The following is a 12981-nucleotide window of genomic DNA, read 5'->3' on the forward strand; positions in this document are numbered from 1 at the left end:
CGGTCTGATTATTATTTCCACCTCAAGATATTACATTTTGGTGACGAGGATGGGATAACAGAGAAGGAAAAAAAAGATGCAGTATAAGACCCAGTTGGTGGAAAAGGGGTCTGCAACAAATCAAGAGGATGTCGATGATGATGATGAACTGTTTTGAGCGTACCCAGTATACACAGTATACACCGCTTCATGTTGAGATGATGGTGAACGTGAGCATTGAAGGCCACGACACTGTAATGCAGTTAGACACAGGAGCTACTGTGACAGTGGCACCAGAGAAGGTGTACTGGAAAACACTTTCCCACTTACCGCTGCGACCATGCAAAATACCACTCTCTACCTTTTCCTGAGAACCGATCCTAGTGTTAGGAAAAGTGTTTGTGGACATGAGCAACAGATAGCAAGGGTACCACTGGTGATTGTCCAACACTACTGGGCAGAAATTGGCTAAGAAAAATAAGACTGAACTGACGAAGAATATTCCAAGTTAAAGCAGCAAGAGGAGCTGTTGATCCAGAGCTAGAGGAGATTCTGCAGAGACACAAGGGGGTGTTTGATGAAGGCCCTAGCACCATCCGTGAGTTCAAGTGGCTTGTATCAAAATGAGGCCAGATGCCAAGCCTATATTCAAATAAGCCAGCCCAGTGCCTTATGCTCTAAAAGAGGCTTTGGAAAAAGAACTGGATAGATTACAAGAGATGGGTGTCATATCAAAAACAGACACAAGCGAGTGGGCTGCACCGATAGTGACAGTGCCAAAAGTGGACATCTGTGGGAACTACAAAGTGAACATAAATCAGTGTGTGGAAGAAGAAACTTATCCACTGCCCAATGCTGAAGACCTCTTTGCAACTTTGGCTGGAGGCCAGCTGTTCACGAAGCTGGAATTATCACATGCTTATCAGCAGTTGGAGTTAGATAAAGACTCAGAAAAGTATCTCACAGTTAACACACATCGGGGGGGGGGGGGGGGGGGGGGGGGGGGTCTACACTTACCATCGCCTATCATATGGAGTCTCTAGTGCCCCGTCCATCTTCCAAGCAGTGATGGATCAAATCCTGCAAGGTATTTGATCATTGATCATGTGACTTGTTTCCTGGATGATATCTTGATCACTGCAGGTTCCAGAGAAGATCACCTGCACAAACTGGAGGAAGTATTGAGTCGTCTGGAAAAGTACAATGCAAGTGTCAAACGGTCAAAATGTAAGTTCATGACAGACAAGGTGGAATATTTGGGACATATTGTGGACAGTGAAGGGCTCCATTCTACAGAGAAGAAGGTGGAAGCCATTGTGAATGCTTCTAGTCCCACCAATGTTTCATTCCTTGGACTGTTGAACTATTATGGTAGATTCCTGAAAAATCTGTCCACTCAACTGCAACTCTTGCATGTGTATGGTGTCGGCGCTGTCATCTCCCATGTGATGGAGAATGGGGAGGAAAAGCCCATAGCATTTGCATCTCGCACGTTGACAGAGGCTGAGAGCAAATATGCCCAAATAGAGAAGGAAGCGCTCTATTATTTTCGGAGTGAAGAAGTTTCACAAATACCTTTACAGTAGGAAGTTTACTCTCATTACCAACCACAAACCACTCTTGTCAATCCTTGGCTCAAAGTCAGCTATTCCCACTTTGGCTGCTTTGAGTATGGGCACTCATACTGATGGCGTACACTTATGAGCTAGAGTATCGCAAGTCCTTGGATCATGCAAATGGAAATCAAAGGAAACATATTCTATTTCTCACTCATGGAAGATTTACTTGTGAAAGCCTGCGACATAGCACAAAGTACACACAGAGATCCTGTACTCGGCCGAGTGAAAGAGTTCATTTTGAATGGATGGCCAAACCACATAAATGATGAGACACTCAAACCGTTCTATACCCGTAGAACTGAGCTTTCTGTGGAACAAGGATGGAACAGGTGCTGCAACTGTCTGCCGACAGCGTCAGGAGAGTTTTCTCCAATATTAACCCCCAGAAGGCCGCCGGACCAGACAATATACCAGGTCAGGTACTTAAAAACTGTGCAGAGGAACTGAAGGATGTCTTCACAGACATATTTAACACGTCCCTCAGCCAAGCCAGAGTGCCAACCTGCTTTAAGACCGCCACTATAGCACCTGTGCCAAAAAAATCCAACCTATCCTGCCTGAATGACTATCGCCCCGTAGCCCTCACCCAAATAGCAATGAAATGCTTTGAGTGGCTCATTATGCAGCAGATCAAGTCACACCTCCCTGCCAACCTAGATCCCTTGCAGTTTGCATATAGATCAAACCGGTCCACAGAAGATGCCATGCCAATAAAGCTGACTTTGACTTTGACTTTGATATCTACCTTGCTCCCCCTCACTTTGACCCATCTGGAGAATAAAAACACCTATGCCAGGATTCTGCTGATCGACTTTAGTTCAGCATTCAACACAATCTTGCCGCAGCAGCTGATCGAGAAGCTGAGGCTGCTGGACTTGGACACTAGCATATGCAACTGGATCTTAGACTTCCTAACACAGAGACGGCAGACAGTCAGAGTCGGCAGCAATACATCTGGATACACCTGGGTGAACACAGGTTCGCCTCAGGGTTGTGTCCTGAGCGCCTTGTAGTTCATCCAGTTGACCTTTGACCTGTCTGCCAGATTTGACAACAACCACATCATAAAATTAGCTGACGATACCACTGTCATTGGGCTCATCAACAACGAGGACAAGTCTGCCTACAGAAGGGAGGTGGAGCAGCTGTTAGCCTAGTGTAAACACCACAATCTGGCCCTCAACACCAACAAAACTAAAGAAATGACCATCAACGGCTCTTCAGTAGAGAGGGTTAACAACACCAAGTTCCTGGGGGTGCATCTGTCTGACGACATGACCTCAAGCTGTAACACCAAAGCTGTCATCAAGAAGGCACAACAGCGCCTCCACCTCCTCCACATACTGAATAGAGCAGACCTCCCCACTCCAGTCATCACCATCTTCTACAGAGGCACAATCGAAAGCATTCTGACCTACTGCATCACTTGCTGGTTCGGCAACTGCAGAGCAGAGGAAAGGCACAGACTGAATAGGATAGTGAGAACGGCAGATAAGATCATCGGTGCCTCACTGCCATCTCTGCTGGACATTTACAACCAATCAATAAATAGGCTAAGAATCAAATAACAATAAGGTGACTTCTCTAAAGTGCAAGTGCTTCACTTCAGTCATTTCAGTGGCAGTTCATTTATTTTCAAGTTCAGGAGCCTGACTGCTTGGGGGAAGAAATTGTAGAAGAGCCTGCAGTATCACTAAAGACTCCTCTCATCCCTCCCACAGCCGTTTCTCCCTTATGAAATCGGGGAAAAGGCACAGAAGCATCTGCTGCAGAACAACAAGACTGCTTAACAGTTTCTTCCCCCAAGCAGTCAGGCTCCTGAACTTGAAAATAAATGAACTGCCACTGAAATGACTGAAATGAAGCACTTGCACTTTAGAGAAGTCACCTTATTGTTATTTGATTCTTAGCCTATTTATTGATTCTTAGCTTATTTATTTATAATACTTATTTTAGAAAATCTTGAAATGTCTTGCCTTGTATCCTCTTTTTATTTATTCTCTTGGTTTTATTTTAAGTGAAACATTATTTTGTTTTTATGTATGCAAATGCATGAGAAAGTGAATCTTGAATCTTGAATCTTCTCTGGGGAATGAGGGTCATAGTTCCTACAGCTCACAGAGAAAAGCTATTGAATGACCTACATCAGCATTTGTCGGATGAAAGCTTTAGCATGAAGCTATGTGTGGTGACCCCATCTGGATAAGGACATTGAAGTTGCTGTACAACAGTGCAGTGCATGCCAGGCAGTGAGACAACTTCCAGCAGTAGCCCTACTGCACTGTTGGAAATGGCCAACACGAGTGTGGCAGCGGATACACATAGATTTCTGTGAGAAAGACAAACATTTTTTCTCAGTTTTAGTGGACAGCCACTCAAAATGGCTAGAAGTGATTCACATGACAACAACAATTTCAGCAAAGACTATTGAAGTTTTGCGCAGCATTTTCGCATCTTATGGACTACCAGAAGAAGTGGTTTCTGACAATGGACCACAGTTCACGTCCAGTGAATTCAGGTTGTTTCTGAGAGCAAATGGTATTTAGCAGACCCGGGTCCCAGCGTATCATCCTGCTTCAAATGGTGCTGCAGAAAGGTCAGTGCAGACAGTACAGATGTACAGAAGTACACCGCATACTGTGACTGGCTGTTCGCCGGCAGAACTGTTCCTTAAACGTCAGTTAAGGACCAGGTTTAGCTTGCTTAAGTCGAGCCTTGCAAAGACAGTTGAGGAGAAGCAACAAAAACAAAAGCAATACCATGACAAAGGAAACCCCAAACTGAGAAACTTATCTGAGGGTGACTCAGTACGTGTGAGAAACTTTCGTGGAGGGAAGTGGAGAAATGGATCATGGGAAAAATAGTGAAGCGCCTCGGTCCTGTTACTTACCTGATCGATGATGGTGTAAGAGAACGCACAGTCCACGTTGATCATCTGCTCTTCTCTCATGAAAATGCCCTGGATTCCTTCAATTCAAGTGATCATACTTACCTGACACCAGACCTGGGAACATCACAGCTAAGCGGAGGCATCTCAGAGGCGCAGTGCAGGAATGCATCCACGCCTGGATCAGCAAACGCACCAAGCACACCTGCAAAACCCAGCTCTACAGAACAGCTGCACCCTCCCACTCAGTGCAAAGATACTTCTGTGATTCCAGTGGAGCAAGATGTTAATACATCAGCATCACCACAACCAGCACGCCCCAACCCTAACCCTAACCTAAAAGACTGGATCTTTGAATCAGTTAGTTTGAAAAAAAAAATTTTTATGATGTGGTTGTAGTTATTATTGTTATAGAAGTTAGTCGTAAAAAAACACAAGTTGGTCTCTGTCTGATTTTTATTTCCACCTCAAGATATTACACCGTTTATCAATGGTTGAAAGTCAGCTACTGATTTTCAAGCCTTGAAATCTGCTGTGTAGTCACGGCACCTTCTCTGCCTACAGGCCACTGTGCTACAATTTGACATGACAGCGTGATTGAGTCCTTCTTCTGTCACTCTTAACACCTGAGCAGTGAGTGCTGGACCATCAATGATTTGAGGAAACAGCCACAAGTTTGTGTAAGAGTGATGTTTGGGGAGGATGTATTGATTCCATTTATCTGGCATGTGCAAAAGAGTTTGCCCAGGAATCCATGACTTTCTGTTTCTTTCTCTCTCAGCAAGATTTCTTAGAAGAAAGGGCCACAAGTTGTTTTTCCAACAGTTCTGTGAAATCAGAAGCTATGGTAATTAATCTGCCTGTTTATTAATACACATGGAATTAGTTCTTTCATTAAAATAGCTTTGATGAAAGCAAAACTTCATTGAACTCTTTCATTTGCTTGATTAATTTTTTTCGACAAACATTCTCAGTTGTTTGAGTTTCCTAATTACTTTTATCAAACATAATGAAACCAAGAATATATTTTTTCACTGACACTGAGCAGTCTGCTGCTTGAAAGGGAGTTAATAGGCTGGTGTTACAATTTCTGCTAAGCCAAATCAGATGTAACACACTACTTGTGTGTTATGTTGTATGTCTATTCCTCTTTGCATGCCTATACTTGCTTGCTCGCTCCAGCTTCCGGGAGATTGTGTCTCATTTGCGGGAGTCAAGGAGCCGCTATCAATATGCGGGAGACTCCCGGAACGTCCGGGAGAGTTGGATTGTCTGCCCTTGTCCTCCCCCTACTTCAGTAGCTTATGAGGGGAGGGGGCAGGTTGTCTTATGAGGCCTAGCCTACACCGAAGCCAAAAGCGAAGTTATATGATTAACTAGCTGCTAGCAACTTCTAATGAAATCGAGCAAGTGATCAACATAGTTAACGTCACGTTACTTCAAGCACAGTCATTTTTGTAGCGGTGCTGTTGAATGTACATAGGGGAAACACTGCGTACCAGTCAAAAGTCTGGGCACTTTCTTATCCATAGAATGTGTGTCCAAACTTTTGACTTGTACTGTATGTAAAAAGTGTAACTGGTGGCTGTTATTATTCCTCCTCTCCATACAGATCATGAAACAATCCCTTCCAGAGCAACACTGTGAGAGGTGATGGACAAAATCCACATTCGTTTTTTAAGCTGCCTAAAGCTGTGTTCAGACATAATCTGGCAATGTGTAAAAAATGGCAGCCCTTTCATTCATTTGAATGAACTGCCCGAGTTGGGACCTCATAGGGCTCAGCAAGAAATCACAGCAGTTGTTGAATCAACTCTTGCTGGAATGTGACTCCACATCAGGCTGCGGTGCCAGACTCATAAACGCAACCGGCCCGGTGGATCACTTTGTAATGTGAACACTGTATTCAACTGCTGACCCTGTGATCATCACGACAAAAGATAAAACATTTACCACCATAAAAACTTTCCAGAGTTGTAAATCCTGTGTGTCAGTATCACAAACTGCTGTGTGTTTTGGATTGTGGCAAATCCTTAAATGCATAATCTGCAATTCCAATGCAACTTCCTGGATCATATTTCATTGTCTCAAACAACCCCCCAACCTCTGAAGACCACAGTATCGGATTTGGTATGAATGCAGCCTGAGTTAAGTTTTTTGTAGATTTTTCTCTGGTATTTGTCACTGGTAGACCCGGTAGAATAAATAAGAATATACCTTGAATTGAAATGAATGTCATGTTTGACTCATTTGGGACTTTATCAATATCTTCACCTGATAAAATGTCTCACAAATGAATAGAAGAATGAAAAAAAAGGAAAGAAATACCATAAAAAACGGTGCATAAGTCGCACTGGTGTATAAGTCGCAGTTGATTTTGGAGGGTCTCATGCTGGGAAAAACACATTTCTATTTAAGACTTATTTGAATGCACCAGTAGATATTAATTCATAAACACATATGTTTATACTCCAAAACTTTCTCAATTTACTTTTAACTGAATCACAATAAAACACACATATTACACCTGAATCAGTGTGTCGGGTTAATGGTTAATAGTCCGTAATGATTTTCTGAACTGTACTGGACCGGTATATTAACTCAGACCAGGATCGGGTTAGTCTGAGCTTCAATTCAACATTTTAAAAGAACACATTAACTTTACATATTTAATACAGTGTGTACCTGTATGCTTACTTGGTCTGTAAATACTGAAACATCACAGCAACTAGTGTCTGAAATACTTCTGATCAACACACAATCATTTTTCTGTACAGCATACAGCATTAACGGGTCATCTATAGTCTATCTATTTTCATTAGCTGTCGACACAGCTGGAGCGTGCAGCGCATGCTTGACACCGCTGTTTACAGGGCGTTATAGTTCATTAGTGTGGATGATCATTATGTTTAAAGTTATAGTTATTGTTCTTAGTGTGGAAGGCCTTTTACATATAAGCATATGCAGATCCATACGCTCTCTGTATTTTACTGGTCAATAGGACACACCGGTGTATAAGATGCACCCCACTTTTAAATGAAATTTTTTTAATATAATTATGTTCTCTCTGCTTAGTACCATCCACTGCTCCTATTATATTATCTCCTATAGGTGAGGTTTTAAGATAAGCCCAGAGTGGGTTCCTACCTCACCCGCACATGTTTTACTTTTATATTTCTCTGACTTTTATTTTGTGCAAATAAACCAAACAATCAATCAATCCTGTCGATATAATTGGTAGCCACATTGCATGCTTTTGTTTTGCATGAGAAAACCAACCATGTCAGCTTATAACTGACAAAAACAAAGTCACAGTTCACTACAGAGAAGGACAAAGGTCCAGCAGTAAATTCTGGTGAAGTGGTCAGATATATCCACACGCAAAGTACTCCAACCATAATTCTGCCCTGTCACTTCCTCTCACCATGACAACAACACGTTTAGCCTTCACAGCTGCAATCTATTGTGAAAGCAGAAATCTCACAACCTGGCCAGCAAATCATTAAGTCATAGGTAATGATCAATCGCTCTACAAACTATGACCATTTTGGGCTGTGAAGCACTACAAACCTTTCAGATTACCTCTTTAATTTGAGTCTAGCCGTGCAAAACTACCCAGCAGCACAACAGCTATTCTCCCACTGCTCTCATTTACCTTTGCTTCATGGACACTGCCTGTGATAATTCTCCCATCATGCCAGCCATTGTTACGTGCAAAGCACCTCACAGAGTAACTGAAGCATCACTGGGGGATGATGCTGGGAACAGATTCAATGTGAGCTGCACTGAGGCAGGGGAATGATGGAGGGAGGTAGAGAGAGAGAGAGAGAGAGACAGAGAGAGAGAGAGAGAGAGAGAGAGAGAGAAAGAGAGAGAGAGAGAGAGAGAGAGAGAGAGAGAGAGAGAGAGAGGCGTTGTTAAACAAAACAGCCTCCAGAGTCCACTGAACTGAGACACTGAAGAAGCTCTTGGTGTTTCATCCACCACATTAGCTACCTGAGTTCACAGAAAGTATAACAAAAGGATCTTTGCATGTAACTGAGGAGATAAGTCCAAGTCTTATCCATACATCATTTATTTCCTTCCTGCCTCCATATATGACATTAACATTTTATTTGTATTATATTTACAAGCAGGTTCTGGTGATTTATCAACTAGTTCATCCATTTATTTATTGGTAATGCACATGAATTATTCAGTATGAATGCATAAAGCAAAGAATGTTTGACAAATCCTGCAGGGAGCTGTATTTTTCAAGAGCCCCTGTGAAGTTTGTTAAGGATTGCAGACATTTAACGTGTTTGGCATGCTTTCATGTAACTCATAAAATCCTTTGAAATCTGTTGGGCTTCCAAGTTAATTTGAGACAGGACAGAGGAGGACCCAGGATGACACATGCTTTCATTTTGGAACAGCAGTGCCAAAACACAGATTACAAAGAATCCAGAGCCAGCTGGACACTGTGGCTATAACAAGAGCCACACTATTGTGAGGAGCACTGCACACTCTTGATGTGTTTGCCAAAGTGGTATTTTGTGCGTTGTTGTGCTTGTGTTGCACCTGTTTATGTATTGTATACAGGCGGTCTGTGGATGCCAGCAGGCTAATGCAAAGCAGCTACTGTGCTCCCTGAAAGGTGAGGCCTTTGTTAAAGCGACTGGGAGCCTATTGCAAGGAGCAGCTGTTATCTGCTTGGAGCAGGAGGTGAAATGCGAGCAAGCACCAATCCACCGCAGCCTCCTGGTCCCCTGAGCAGTCAAGTATACTCACCTCAGAGACAGATGATGCTTGGCAACCACTGCAAGTCCTAGCATTACCCACAAGGTTGGCTCTGAGAAAGGTCACAATTATAGCCATGCTTAATTAATAGATTACTGTCAGATAGCACAACCTTTTTTGGTTCAAGCCTTCACCGCCTCGGCTCCCTGATATCTGCCTTTCTCACTCTGAACTGCAAGTAGTATTCTTTGTTACTCATGTGGGGAGACAATGGCAGTCTGTCTGTTAATGTCTTACCTCCAGCCAAGAAGCTGTGCAGCCATCAAGGATCTCATAACACACTTGTAGAGCAAGCAGTGATGTCAGGCTGATAGAGAAGATCATTTAATTAATGTCATAGCCATGTGGCACCGTGAACACACCATTGGTTGACTGCTGCAGCCACAGCGGATATTTCAGCTGACAGGCCCAGCTGGCCATCTCTACCCACGGTGAGCACTGCTAAATATATTTTCCCTTGTTTTAACCGGTGTTACACCAACATCTGTGACTGTCAGAAATAGTGACCTGTGTTGCTGGCTCTCTACTGAAGAAGTAGTTATAAAACTAAACTTCACCTTAACCTCAGTGGAGACCTCACTTCCCACCCTAACCTAATAGACAGTTGAAAAGGAAATGTGTTGATGTCAATATATATACTTTATAGATATAGTGATTGTTTACTTTGCAGCTTGGCTGTTGAGTGGTAACCAACATGAATGCAGCCTCTCGTAAAAAATGAAGATCAACAATAATTCTACTTCCAGCATTATCCAACTACCAAAAAAATACTCGCCAGAAGTGTGTGTGTGTGTGTGTGTGTGTGTATGTGTGTGAGTGTGTGTGTGTATGTGTGTCTCCGCAGTGCGTGTATTCGTTCATAATCCCGGACCCTCATTCATAAATCAAAGTTTTTGTTAGGCGAGTTGTTATTTAACTCTGGAACAAAAAGGATGTTAACCCTGAGACAAAGAGGAACATAATGCTTGAAGTCATGTCGCTGAAGGATAATTACATGGTTGGAAGGTATAAGTAGCCAAAAAACTGTAGCATTAGCATTAGCTACTGTGTGGATTGTGTTTTGTGGTTTCTTACCTGACTTCTCTGGAGTTTCACCACCTTAAGTTAATTTCATGCAGCGTTTGGCGGCATCACGAGTATTTTCCAACAGTGATTTGCTTTTGTTAGGCATGTTGAAAATGTTCGTGACTGTGGATAAATGTCGCCTCTCATTGTCTCTCTCCTCCCGTCGTTCACGCCCCTACGTACAGCGTCTCTACACATATACGTCACAGGCTGAAAAAATAGTCCCAGGTTGCTGTGGCTCCGGAGTCCCAAATTAAAAGTATAACTGCAGACTATTTATTTAACATTGAAATAGAAATTGAAGTTGACATGAAATGAAATGCGAAAAAAATGCCATATGCAATGGCCGGCTCCCTAAACCTTAGAGGGGATGGAGGGGTTTGGAGAAAGGTGAACGGACGGACAGACAGACCAGCTAAACCAGCTGCAAAAATCTACATGTCATATTTTTTTCAGAGTTAGATACTCCTGAAAATGTGGAGTATGTAACTCTGAAGCTACGGTTTTATCTACCCAGAGAACTGCAATGTATTATTGTGTGCACTCAGGGAGCTACATGACATGATCAATGAGCATGAAAACAAATACCCTGATGCTGCTTGTATTATTCTGGGAGACTTTAATCATTGCAACCTCAAGAAAAACATACCAAAACTGTATCAGTTTGTGACTTTCCCAACTAGAGAAAATAAGATACTGGACCACTGCTACAGTAATATCAGAAATGCTTTCACAGCTGAACCAAAACCTCACTTCGGCAAGTCTGACCACCTGGCCATCCGGCTCAAGCCCACCTACATCAAGAGGCTCAAGGCACAGCCAGTCACAGTCAGAACTGTTAACACCTGGACTGACAGTGCACAGGCTAGCTTGCAGGACTGTTTAGAGGCTACAGACTGGAACATCTTTAAGGTGGCTACAGATGACATCCATGAATACACAGAGGCTGTGAGTGACTACATCAGCTGGTGCACATCTACATGTGCCCCTCCCAGAACTGTGCGTGTGTTTCCAAACCAGAAACCCTGGTTCAATGGAAACATAAAACAGAAGATCAGGAAAAGGCAGGAAGCTTTTAAGTCAGAAGATCAGAGGGAGTACAAGAAAGCCCGGTACGAGCTACAGAAGTCCATCAGAGCTGCAAAGAGGGCCTATTCCCAAAAACTTGAAAACTTTTACCTGAGTAACAACACACGCAGTATGTGGCAGGGAATCCAAGCAGTCACAAACTACAAGAAAACACTGCCAACCACAGTCCCCCAGGATGTCACCCTCCCAGACAGCCTTAACACCTTCTACACCAGGTTTGATAGACTGAACACAGACACCCCCTCAAAAGCCCCCTGCAACCCCACGGACACTGTCTTTCAGGTCCTGAAAGCTCTGAGGCAGGTGAACCCCCACAAGGCTGCTGGACCAGACGGCGTCCCTCCTAGAGTTCTGAAGTCCTGCGCAGAACAACTCACTGGTGTGTATGTAGACATCTTCAATCTGTCTCTAAACCAAGCAGTAGTCCCCCGTATTTTTAAATCCTCCACCATTGTACCAGTCCCAAAAAAACCAAACCCATCCACGCTGAATGACTTCAGACCAGTGGCACTCACGCCAGTCGCCATGAAGTGTCTAGAAAAACTGTTTCTCACACACATCAATCACATGGTTCCGAGCACGACCGACCCCCTCCAGTTCACCTACCGCCCCAACCGCTCAGTGGACAATGCAGTGGCCTTTGCTCTACATCACATCCTGCAACACCTGGACAGCAGAGGAACATACGTCAGAACGCTGTCCCTGGATTACAATTCTGCTTTTAACACCATCCGCCCGGGCAGGCTGACTGAGAAGCTGACAGACCTCGGCGTCCCGACTCCCACCTGTAACTGGATCTTGGATTTCCTGACTGAAAGACCACAGGTGGTGAGGATGGGAAGGAGGGTGTCTGCAGAGCTCACCGTCAGCACAGGATCACCACAAGGCTGCTGTCTCAGTCCTAAACTCTTCACCCTGTACACACACGGCTGTGTCTCCACCCAGGACAACACCATCATCATTAAGTATGCGGATGATACCACCATCCTGGGCCTCATCAAGGGGGGGGACGAGTCGGGCTACAGGAGTGTGGTGAATGACATTCTTGCCGGGGCGGCTGTGGCTCAGGAGGTAGAGCGGTCGTCCACCAATTGGAAGATTGGCGGTTCGATTCCCGGCTCCTCCAGTCCACATGTCGATGTGTCCTTGGGCAAGACACTTAACCCCAAATTGCTCCCGTTGCTGTGCCAACGGTGTATGAATGTGTATGAATGATTAGCTTCCCCTGATGTGCAGGTTGACACCCTGCGTGGTAGCTCCTGCCATCAGTGTATGAATGTGTGTGAATGGGGTGAATGAAATGTATTGTAAAGCGCTTTGAGTGGTCGAAAAGACTAGAAAGGCGCTATATAAGTACAGGCCATTTACCATTTACCATCTATGGTGAGGCGAACGACCTATGCCTCAACACAGAGAAGACAAAAGAAATAATAATGTACTTTAGAAAAAAACCACCCCCCCTGCAGCCCCTCATCATCAAGGGGACTGAGGTGGAGAGGGCTGACAGTTACAGATTCCTGGGACTACAGGTAACATCTGATCTGAGCTGGACTTTGAACACTG

General features: G+C 43.9%; 1 pseudogene; it reads left to right on the forward strand.

Annotated features, from left to right (window-relative positions):
• The first annotated feature begins 602 nt into the window (after nt 1-602).
• Nucleotides 603-9237, forward strand: LOC133994310 (uncharacterized protein K02A2.6-like; annotated as a pseudogene).
• Nucleotides 9238-12981: the final 3744 nt, after the last annotated feature.

Source organism: Scomber scombrus, chromosome 14 (genome assembly GCF_963691925.1).
Source record: "Scomber scombrus chromosome 14, fScoSco1.1, whole genome shotgun sequence".
Taxonomy (NCBI): domain Eukaryota; kingdom Metazoa; phylum Chordata; class Actinopteri; order Scombriformes; family Scombridae; genus Scomber; species Scomber scombrus.